The sequence below is a fragment of the Glycine soja genome, chromosome 7, assembly GCF_004193775.1.
Source record: "Glycine soja cultivar W05 chromosome 7, ASM419377v2, whole genome shotgun sequence".
NCBI lineage: Eukaryota > Viridiplantae > Streptophyta > Magnoliopsida > Fabales > Fabaceae > Glycine > Glycine soja.
The window spans coordinates 43,249,070-43,262,059 of record NC_041008.1 but is presented as its reverse complement, the minus strand read 5'-3'; positions in this window follow the sequence as shown (position 1 = coordinate 43,262,059).

Sequence of the window (12,990 nt, the reverse complement as noted above, 5' to 3'; positions counted from 1 at the left end):
CAAGTACAGTTCCTTTCTTCTTTTTAAACTCAAATGATTTAAATAACTTTTCTAAGTACAGTTGTCTTTTGGATTTTTTAATATATGCAAACGTTTTTTTAATTAAATTCTAGAAAGTGGTTTTCAAAATATTGTCCAGATTTCTGAAAACTTTCTAGAATACAAAAAATTAAACAATATTCTAAAAAGTATAATCCATAATCTGGTTATCAAACTTTTGAGTTAATTCGTTAACTCTTACGAGTTTATGAGTCTACTTACCCTCTGCGAGTTAACTCGTGTGTAAACTGTCTTTTTAGTAGACTGAGTAGACCCTATGAACTCTAAGTAAATTCGGTAGAGTCTCGAGTTTACCACCAAGTCAACCAATTAAAAAAATTAGACCAAAATGTAAGTCATTTGGGTTGTTTTCTATTTGTTTAGTGTTCAACATACATTCAATTAGTGTGTTGTTCTTGAATAAAAAAATTATCACCTTTAATAACATCAAACCATTGTTCTCTAATAACATCAGACCCTCGATGGAAATGATCTACCACTATTATAACATCTGCAAGTTATTATCTAGTAATGATACATTACTAGACTTGGTTATTTAAGTTATGTGAAATTTATGGTTTATTATTTTATTTTATTATATTGTTGAAATATTTAATTGGTATGTTATTTATAAATATTTTGTTATTATTTTTATATGAAATGGACTCTTACGAGTCTACAAATCAAGTCTATGAAACTCTCACAAGTCTACATAAACTCTCGAGTTTGATAACCTTAATCTATAACTTGTTATTTTATATTCTGGAAAGTACTTTTCAGAATGATGCTTAAATTTTTTTTTTTTGGAATATTCTTTCTTAAACAATTAAACATAATTCTGGAAATTAGTATCTGGAATAACAAGTTAAGAGTATTTTGAGTATAGAGAATATTTATAATAGTAAACAAAAAAGGAAGGGGGGGGGGGGGGGGAGTATACTTTTAAGGAATGTGAATATGGCAAAAGTCTATAGTTTTATGATATAACAGGTAGAGGTTTTGGGCTGAGCTCAAATTAAAGTATGGTCACGAAAGTAGGCAAAGTTAAGGTTATAGTATTTGCACTCCACTATTTTATCTTTTCACTCCCGAATTTTTATTTGTCTTTTTTATAATATTCTTGACAAAAACATGTTTTGTTGTATAATCTATCCAACAATAACTTGTTTCTATGATGTATAAGAAGAGATGTATATCAAAAATTTGTTTCAATTATGAATTGTAAAATTGACACCTCCTATGCAACCTCAAAATGAACCTAAGAATTTTTTTTTTGTCTACGAAAAGATATTAAAAAGAACATTAATATTGTGATTGATTCATGTTTAAATTTGTTTGGGACATTAATATTGGATCAACCTAATTTCTTAACCTAATATATTAATATTAACATTATGTATATATGGTTAAATCTTAGAATGAAATAAGCATAAAACTTAATTATGGTATATTTTATTATAGGCTAAAATATATTTTTCGTTTCTATAAATATAGCAAAGTTTATCTTTTGTCCTTGCAAATTTTTTTGCCTGTTTTTCATTCGCATAATTATAACATGTTACTTTTTGGCTCAAAATTAGGTTTGGATGGATCAAAACCTATTCGAAACCTACGTGGAATTTCTTTAATTTAAATTTTAAAGTATAAATTATGGGGTTAAAATTGCCACAAATTTGAGGAAAAAAGAACAAACATATGATTTCTGACAGTTAAAAACTATGACAAATTGTGGATTTTTTTAAATGCAAGGATCGAACCACCTCTCTTTGTCTTCCTTGACCTCGGAACAACGAAAAATGACTATCACAGAAGAACCCACACACTCACAAATCCCACCCACAAAATATGCAAATCCAAATTCAAACTTGAACCCCTCCTCTTCCCCACCACCCATACCCGCAACAACAACAACAACAGTTTGGACTTCCTCCTCCACCATTGCAAACCCACCACCCACCACAAACAACAAGATTTGAACAAGAACAAGAATCAAGAGCACGAATACATTTGAATGCACAACAATAGGAATCAAGAACAAAAATAGGTCTCGGATAAGAAGTCGATGCCAAAGAAGTCGAGGAGGTAGATGAAAGAGGCAATGAGGGAGAAAATGGTGGTGACATCCTCTCTCTCTTGTTTGTGCTTTTTTGGCCTTGACCTCCTTGTCGAGGCACTAAGGGAGTTGATGCTATTGCTGCTGAAAGCGCTACTTAGGGCCAAATTTGGGGAGCAGTGGAGGCTTGCCCTTGAAGGAGGCATCATTGTCAAAGGAGGTGGGGAAAGAGTTACCGCTAGCGGACGTGAGGAAGGGTCTGACAAAGAGAAAAAGGAAAGGAAGAAAGAGAAAACAAAGCTAATATATGTCTTGCTTTTAGTGGAAAGCATATTCCATGTAGGTTTGGAATCACCCAACCCTTACGCCAAGCCAAAAAGTAATACATTATAAATTTATAGGGATGAAAAATTATGCAAGGACGGAAAATGAACTTTGGTATATTTACAGGAACAAAAAACATATTGTAGCCTTTATGATATATTTCAAAATAAATAACATTATTGTATACTCCAAGCTCCCTAAACCAAGCTAGACCACATTATAAGCCTTTTTGCCCCTTTGGCTCAAGGATGGAGAGTTTTATATCCTCTGAGCTCCCTAAATTGAGCCAAACCTCTCAACTAGAAGCCTTTTTCTCTTAATCTTTGAAGTGAAACTCTACAAAATCATTGGACGATACACTTGATCTTATTTTGTTTATGCTTTGCTAAGCAAAATTATTTTATATTCGAGCTTAACTACCTATCTATCTCTCTCAAAATTTCGTTCCCCTTTCTCCCTCTTCCTCCACTCATCTTCTACTACCTTCAAGCTCTTATCCATGGTTTCCTATGGTGTTGAGCTTGTTCTTGAATCATCTTCTCCTTGAAGTGACGTCTCCAATCACCTTTCCTCCTTCTCAATTCTGTTGGCATTGATCTTCAAGAAGCAAAGGACTCCATTGATGAAAAAGATCCAAGGCCTACAAGCTCTAGATGGAGCTACATTAGAATCCTGCTTCCATTTCTTTCTATGATTTGCTGGATCTTTTCCTTAGTATTGTTAAATACTCAACTCGTAAGGTCGAGCTCTGATGCCAACTAAAATAACAACAATCACACTAGAAGGAGGGGTTGAATAGTGCATTAATCAAAGATAAACACTTTTTCGTAAGTAAAGAGCTTTATTGCAAGTTCAAAAATATATATATGTACTAGAGTTGTCTACTGAATTAAAAAAGCTTGATGAAAGCAGAAGTTGTGAGGAACAAGGCAAGGTTAGTGAAGTAGCTCCATGTGGAGCTTGTAGTCCTTGTATCTTCTTCAACAATGGATTCCCTTGCTTCTTTAAGATCAATGGCAGCGGAATGGAGAACAAGAAAGATGATTGAAGATGCCACTTCAAGGAGAAGATGAGTCAAGAACAAGCTCACTACCATATGAAGCCATGGATAAGAGCTTGAAGGTAGAAGACGATGAGTGAAGGGAGAAGGAGAGAAGGAGCACAAAATTTTAGACCTCAAATGAGGTCTGAACTTTGAAGTGTAATTCTCAAATGATCCAAGTTCAAAAAATGCACACACATGGCCTCTATTTATAGCCTACGTGTCACACAAAATTGGAGGGAAATTTGAATTTCTATTCAAATTTCACTTGAATTTGAAATTAAATTTGTGCTAATTATGATTAGTGAATTTTAGCTATGGCTCAGCCCACTAATCCAAGATCAAGTCCAAGATTCTCCACTAAGTGTGCTTAGGTGTCATGAGGCATGTAAAGCATGAAGGACATGTACAAAGTGTGACTATATGATGCGGGAATGAGGTGTAGCAAGCAAATTCTTAGCCCCCCTCTAAAATTTAATTGGATTGGGCTTCTCCCAATTCAATTAAATTTATTTTCCAACACATACGTCAAATATTCACTTAATTCATGTGAAATTACAAAACTACCCCTCATACAAAAACTAGTCCAGGTGCTCTAAAATACAAGGGTTGAAAAGTCCTACATTTCTAGGGTACCCTACCCACATTATGGAGCCCTAAATACAAGGCCCAAAAATAATGAAACCTTAATCTAATATGTACAAAGATAAGTAGGCTCATACTTAGCCCTTGGAGGAATCCTTTGCCTCTTTTCCCTTCCCCTTGGCCTTTGAAGACAAGGCCTTAGTATCCTTTTTTTCTTCTTCTAGTTTTTCTTCCTCATCCCTCTCATCTTTCATAGTTAGTTGATCTTTGGCCACCTGTGAAGGTCTTTGAGGATGCAACACAAATTTTGTGCCAAGATGGGTGAGGTTAATCTCATTAGTTAGGCCATTGTAAATGATCTTCCTATCAAATCGCCATGGCCTTCCTAAAAGAATATGCCCTGCCTCCATGGGAGCTATATCACAATTAAATTCATCCTTATGATGCAATCCTACCCCTTAAGGGCATTGGATAGAAGACTCCAAGAAGATTGGGCCAAAAATACAAGAGAAGATCCTAGGATTCTCATGAGCCTTAGGGTAGATTCTGAGCCCATGGGCTAAGTATGAGCCCACTTATCTTTGTACATATTAGATTAAGGTTTCATTAATTTTGGGTCTTGTATTTAGGGCTCCATAATATAGGTAGGGTACACTAGAAATATAGGATTTTTCAGCCCTTGTATTTTAGGGCACCTAGACTAGTTTTTGTATTAGGGGTAGTTTTGTAATTTCACATGCACCAAGTGAATATTTGATGTGTGTGGTTGGAAATAAATTTAATTGAATTGGTGGAAGCTCAATCCAATTAAATTTTAGAGGGGGAGGTGAGCATTTGCTTACTACATCTCATTGTCACATCATATAGTCACACTTTGTGCATGTCCTTGATGCTTTACATGCCTCATGACACCTAAGCACACTTAGTGGAAAATCTTGGAATTGATCTTGGATTAGTGGGCTGAACCGTAACTAAAATTCACTAATCATAATTAGTGAAATTTTGGCTCCAAAGTTTGGCTCCATAAATTCAATTTCAAATTCTAGTAAAATTTGAATTGAAATTCAAATTTCCCTCCAATTTTGTGTGACACTTAGGCTATAAATAGAGGTCATGTGTGTGCATTTTTTTGAACTTTGATCATTTTAAACATTAAACATCATATTTCAGAGCTCTTTTAGAGCACAAAATTTCGTGCTCCTCTCTTCCTCTCCCTTCATTCATCTCCTTCTTCCTCCAAGCTCTTATCCATGACCTCCTATGGTGGTGAGCTTCTTCTAGACTCATCTTCTCTTTGAAGTGGCATCTCCTCTCTCTCTTCCTTCTCCATTCCACTGCCATTCATCTTCCAAGAAGCAAATGAATCCATTGATGAAGAAGATCTTAGGCCTACAAGCTCCAATGGAGCTTACATCATGTGGTATCAAGAGCATCTTCATCTAGGTGATGTTTTTTTGCTTCCTCTATCTTTTTGTTCGGTGAATTCTCTTTAATTTCTTGTTCTTCATCTTATTCTCCATTTATATCCTCCATTGTCTTGTGGTTTGGTTCTGTTTAAAGTAGATTCAAAAAAAAAAATAAACCGATTAAATCTTAGATCTACACTTGTTCTTGCATTTCTATGATTCAAATTTTGTAGATTTACTCTTGAATCATGTTTTTGTGTTGATTTTAGGTTCTATCATTTTTCATTCATAATATTATTATGCTGAACCTTAGATCTAAATTTTCTTCCAAAATATTGATTAGAAAAAAAAACACAAAAATCTAAGTGTAAATCACTTAATCCATGTTGTCTTAGAGTCATGTTTAGTCATAGTAATTGTCACATTATGTTCTATGTTTGTGTTGAATTTTTATTTTGTTTATTAAATTCTAGATACATTTGTTCATGTATTCTTGTCATTCTTAGCCTATCTTTTGAATTTTGAGTCTAATTCATGCATGTTATTTAGTTCATAACATGTTCTAAATCAATTCCTAGAAGTAGTCTTGTTGCTGAACTCTTTTTTGTTTTCTAAGATTCCTACATGATGCTTATGATGAAGTTGAGTTGTGGTGCTGAGTTGTGGCTGGACCTGTGAATCAAATAAGTCTTAAGCTCTCTTGAATTGTGTTATTCAAGATAATTGAGCATAAACAAACACAAATTGTAACTATCCAAGTCTTAAGCAACATAAACACTAATCTTGATTTCTAGGTTGAAATCACTGGTGCTGGCAGCTTGAACATACTAACTTGTATAAATTACTGGGAATTGGTCACTACGTTTTTTTAGCTGAAATTTTTACTGAATTTTCTAGACATCTGGAAAAAAATTATGAAAAAAGAACCAAGCGATTTGGGTTAAAGGAAAAATAATAAAAATCACACAAGTTGGCAGAAAAATCAGTGTCCAGGAAAAAAAAACGAAAGGGAAGTGTGCTTGTTGTTTTGACTCAAAATTTGTTCTATAATTGGTGCCTATTTTATACCAATCCTAGTTCTGAAATTTCAATTGAAAATTACTGTGAATACAAGTGTCAAAACTAGAGGTTTCTTGAGTCTTTTTTTATAGTTTTTTTTTTACTCTACTCTAGAGCCATTCTAAGTTTCTCTTTGAGTTCTAGCTTGCTTTTATGTGCTTTTCATTGCTTTAATTGTTGAATAATCCTTGAAAATTTATCTTGTTAAAACTCTATTGGTTTAACTTTCATTTCATTTTTTTGGTCTTTGGTTATTGCTTGTCTCTTTGTTTCCTTGTTTGTGAGTTGCCACATAGGAAATTGGAAAGGAGGATTGGTGCCATCCATTGAAGAATTTGAGTCTAGAAGCAAGGAGCCAAACACCTTATGAGCTATTGGATTAAGAAGCACTCTAAAATGAGTGAAACACCACAAAGAGAATAGCCACCAAAATTGAAGACTTTTTTTTTGAAATTTTGCAATTGGCGATTTGCTTTGCTTTCAAATTTTGAAACAAAAAGGCCTTTCATTGGAAGTAAGTTGGGAGCCTCGAATAGGTCACCCTACTTCCATTTGTGTGTAATAATTTAAGGCAATTTTTCCTTAGGATAGTGAGTGTTTTTTTGGGAACCTTAAATGAGGTCATCCAAACACTCTTAGGATCCGCCTAGTTTGCTTTTCTTTCACTTTAATTTCTTGCTTACTTTCATAGTTTATTTTCTTTACTAGCCACACCTAGTTTATCTTGTTATTGCATAATACTTTCTTCTTTCTTATCACACTTATCTTGAGTTATTTTAGAACCTTAGCTTTTACCTTTTTTTTTACAAACCCCCAACAAGAAAGAACCACAACTTAGGAACCAACATGAGTCATCATTCATCTAGTGTTAATGGCAAGGGTACTAGTCATACGGACCCTATATCTAGAATCTTAGATGAGTTGAGTACTCTCAAGTTATGGAAAGAAAAACTAGAAAGTAAAGAAAAAGAAAAAGAGAGAGTAAAAATAAATCAAGATGAGAGGGAACAAATAAGGGAAGAAGAAATAAGGAAAATACTAAAAGAATTAAGAAAAGAAAAACATGTCTCCTATAGTAGTCATAACTCTTGTAAGAGCCTAAGTGAGGAACTTCGTGACTATTATGAAGGAAGACATAGGTCACATCTTAGACCTCACTCCCATATGAGAGAAAAGGAAAGAAAGCCTCAAGAGGCTAACATTAACCTCCCATACTTCCATGGGAAGGACAATCTAGAGACTAACTTAGATTGGGAAATAAGGGTAGAGCAACAACTTAAAAGGAAGTTTTTTTATCAAGCCAAGCATATCATTCATCGCCCTATTCGGACTTCACCCTACCCCACAAGACAATGCATCTACTATTGGGAACTCAAAACCACACCGTTGATCCTCTCTTCACAAAACCTCAAACACCTTTTCTCCTCCAGTGTTGTCGCTTGTTTTGATTTACCTGAAGATTCAATTTTTCTTTTGGGGGAAACCTGCAAGCCTTGTGGGGTTCTTTTGGGCTTAATGGGTTTGGTGCAAATGAGTTTGGGTGACGGTGATGAGGAGAACAGAAAAAAGGTGATGTCAAGCCATGTTGGAGAAATGAAAAATTGGTGAATCCATGATTATATTTTCATACGGATTGGCAAATTTGTAGTTATATATTGATACAAATTCATAAATTTGTAACAACATATATATTACATATTGATCAATCATAATTGTATTAAATGAATTTCGAAATTAGTGATATGTAATTCATCTAAAACAATTATGGATTGATCAATTCATAATGTATATGTTGTTATAGATTAGTCAATTTGTAACCGTAATTCAGGGAAAATATTATTAAAACAATAACCTCACCGTCTACAGAGAAAGGAGGATGATAATGGCAAGATAGTGACAAGGGGTGGGAAGGAGTTGGGATGAAGAAGGTTACATATTATGAATAAACAATTGTATTTCAAGAATATTAAATTTTATAAGGTGCACCAAGCAAAAAATGGGGTGTGTTAAGTAATTTCCTAACCATGGAAGTTTGTTCAATATTTGTCCAAAGGGGTGTCTAAATATTTTTTTAGCCTTAAATATGTTTTTGATTCTTATAAGTTAGCAATTTTTCATTTTTGGTTCATGTAAGTTCATTTTTTTTAATTTTAGTCCATGTAAGTTTGCATTTTTTCAATTTTGGTTACTGTAATTTTTTTCTTTCTTTTAGTCCCGGTAAGTTTGTGTTTTACAATTTTGGTCCTTGTAAACGTGAAATTATAAGGATTATAAATGAAAATTATATTCTTAAAGGGACTAAAATTGAAAATGCACAAACTTACATATTGAAGCTTTTTTTTAAATGTATTTTCCTTCACTTTCTAAACCTAAGCTACCACACTTAATAGTCATAATCTAAGTTTGTTCAAATGATTAGACCAGCAAGATATATATATTATTATAAAATAGTCACTAGAAAATAAGAAATGCATTTAGTTTTTCTTATAATTGTGATAAGGGTATTTGACTATCCTATCCTTTGGCCAACAACAAGATTAATCTTTGATATGAAACTTAGTCACACTTAAAACTCTACACCCTTCCCCATGTGAGTATTCTGCTGGGATCGAACCCAAGTACTCCTCCATGAACTCAGCGTGTGGGGCCAACTATATAAATTTATTTATTCCTCCCTTTTTTTGAACTATACACATTTATTTTATAATTAGAATTAATGTGTCTTGCTTTTTTTATTAAAAAAAATATGTAACTATCAATTGGAAATGTTTTTTTCCTCCATAAGAATACCAAACTCTTGTAAACAAACCTTAGCCTCTAAACTAGAAAACCTTATTGTGAGGATTCTTATGTTCTTGAGGATGCTTGAATAGAAAGGGCTTTACCTCTTTTATTAATCCCCTATAATGTTTTTCGAAGACATAAAGAGAGATTCACATGGAACATCAAGAAGTTGGTCTCCTCGACTATGACATTCTTGATAATAGTGTTAATAACATATAGGGCTCCCAATTTAGTGGCATTTGAGCCTAAACAATGTCTAGCTTCATTACTCTATTTCTTTTGATGCGGGAATAAGGTATAATTATAAGAGTGAAGTAAGTAAGGAAGATCCTAAAGCATCATAAGTGACAACTAGATCAATAACCACTGACCCTCTAAAAGCCAACAACCCATTGTAGCTACAAACCATATCTTCAGGAGATTACCAGATGGGTTTGTCAAAACTATCTTTAAAAAGAAGGAAGAAAGATAGTTATCATATCATACTCTAGTCTTCTCAACCATGACAATCTCCTTAGGAGAAAAGGAGAAAAGAATTTGTGTTCATGCCTTTAGACAAGATGGAACACCCATTTATTCAGACAAACTAAATGGTTATTTCATGAGGGACGTGGCACCAAAATTTTGCGACCGAGACTATAAGTGTTGGACAAGACAATCAAATGATGAGTCAGACTATAATGACAAGCACAAGAAAAGAAGTCCATGTAAACCTTCTATTCAAATTTTACTTATTTGAATTTGTGGAGCCAAATTTGGAGCCAAAATTTTACTAATTATGATTAGTGAATTTTAGCTATGGTTTAGCCCACTAATCCAAGATCAAGTCCAAGATTCTCCACTAAGTGTGCTTAGGTGTCATGAGGCATGTAAAGCATAAAGGAAAGTATGACTATATAATGTGGCAATGGGGTATAGCAAGCAAATGCTCACCTCCCCCTTAAGATGGTCCAAAATTTAATTGGATTGGGCTTCTCCCAATTCAATTAAATTTCTCTCCCAACACACACATATCAAATAATGCACTTAATGCATGTGAAATTACAAAATTACCGCTAATACAAAAACTAGTCTAGGTGTCCTAAAATACAATGGCTGAAAAATCATACATTACTAAGGTACCCTCCCTACACTATGGATCCCTAAATACAAGACCCAAAATAATAAAACCTGAATCTAATATGTACAAAGATATGTGAATTTATACTTAGCCCATGGGTCCAAAATCTACCCTAAGGCTCATGAGAACCCTAGGGCCTTCTCTTGCATCTTTGGTCCAATCTTCTTAGAGTCTCCTAGCCATGGCTCTAGTGATGGGTTCCCTCCTTGGGAGGATTTCATCAAGAAACCCATGTCTGGCCACCTATCAATGCAAGTCGCGCAAAACAAACATAGCTAGAAGGTGCTGGCATAACAGGACAAATAATGATGAATGATGAACTTGACTTCACTAACACAATAATGCAAGATTCTCTAGACCCATCTAAGGTATACGCCACACTCTTTTCAACCAAAAAATATGATTCAAGACCAGATGATCCCAACTTATCTCTGAGTGATGAACCCATCAAGCACAAGTGGAGATGTTGTCGTTTATGCTCGTGTGAAGAGAAACAATTGTATGTACTTTTACTTTTTTAAATAAGCATGTATGAGTATCAGTTATTTATACTAAAGTCTATTCAAAGTCTGAGTTAGTTGTTTGTATTTTCACTTTTCAAATAAGCATGTGTGGTTTTAGATTATCAGCAAAATTGTTTGTGTCTCTCTGTAAGCTCTTTTACCTATAAAAGGGGCCTTTCAGTTCAACTGTAGGACAAGGAGAAAAAAGCAATAAAACCTATGTGCTTAAAAAGTTATGAGTTTCTAAAATTCTCTTTCTTCTTATTGAAAAGCCTCATTCTTTTAATTATGTCTTATACCCTCTAAGAAAGAAGTAGGAAAATGATTATATGAGATATAAAGTATGCTCTACACTCACCTCTTACTGAGGATCTTGTATCAAAAATATATCCAACCTAATTATCCATTGTTTTGGTCCTTATTGTTATTGATATTATCATCAAGAAAAGTGACTGATGTTGAGAAAGTAGGTTGCATGTTGAAAGCCGAACAACTTGATAGTGAAATTCTTAATAATAGTGTTAATAACATATAGGGCTCCCGATTCTGTTGTATTAGAGCCTAAACGATGTCTAGCTTCATTTCTGTATTTCTTTTGATACGAGAATAAGATATAACATAAGAGTGAAGTATTTAAGATCCTAAATCATCTTGAGTGACAACCAGTTTGATAACCCTCGGTCCTCTAAAAGCCAACAACCCATATAGCTATAGAACATATCTTTAGGACACTACCAGATGAGGATGTCAAATTTAAGATAATTTCTAATTGGGTAATGAAAAAATAAATTATGCTAAAAATACATTAAAATTAAATTCTTATTTTAATATATTGCCGTTGGTCTACATCTTCTCCAATAATAAATTATTTAACCGGTAGAAATTTAGGATAGTAGCATTTTATTTGGGCTGAGCCTAGTGGTGTTCCTTTTTCAAGTGGGCCTGATACATCTACCAAAGGTAGAGAACAAGATCAAAGATTTGGTCCCATAAATATAAAAGCAAAGAAAAACAAAACATAGAAGCAAAGAATAGAGGTCCACTACTGCAGCAACAAAGCTTCCAAAATGGCATTAATTCCCCCGTGGTCCATTCTCTGTAAAAGCTGTGATCTTATTATATACCTATTCTATGAAAACTCATTACAAGGGTACTTCCGTCCCAAAAATTATAAAACCATAAACTTAAAAGGGAAGAAAACAACGTGGCAGCTTATAAGGCACAATTTTACAATATTTTTTTTAATCCGGATGAAACTTACAAGTTACAACTGAATTCATCAATTATTAATTAAGCAAGTGGCTCTTTTGATTATCTTAAATGGGTTATGATCATTGCATGCTAACAACAGAAGAAAGTACATGTTTAACTTCTTTAGGGAAAGACTTTAAGTCAAATAGAAGGATTCCTCGTTTTTTTAGGTGATTTGTAATGTAAGGTCTCAAAAGCTACATAGATTTTTACACTAATCTAAAGAATAAAAACTTCCTCTCCCACCTTAAACTAGATAACTTAAATATAATGAAACAACAAAATAACAAAACTAGCCGCGTATTGGACTAACTAAAAATGGAAATAAAGGTGGCAGATTAAGACATCAGCACTGCCACATTACTTTCCATTAATTAAATTAATTAACCAAATCATGGCGCTTGCCTTCTAAGCATAGACAAACAAAAGATTATGGTAATAAAATAATGTTTTAATAATAATAGATAAACACGGCAATAGACAATCGCATTTTCAACGCCATCTTCTAATATTCCAAAATAGTATGCTATTACTAATCAACTGTCCTGCTTGTTCCTTTTCTATACCAGCGTAATTGCTTGTAATAACGGTTTTAAGAAAGAAAAGTCCAATAAGAAGATGAGACCAATAAAAGCAAATAGAATGGATTAATGTCCTTTTCAATGTGATTAATAGGTCTAATCCTTTTCTTCCTTTGGAGTTTGGAGATAACTTACCTAGGACCACTTTCACCAAAAATATGATAAACCACAAAAGAAATTAATTGGTCTAATCCTTTCCTTCTTCCTTTGGAGTTTGGAGATAACTTCACCTAGGACCACTTT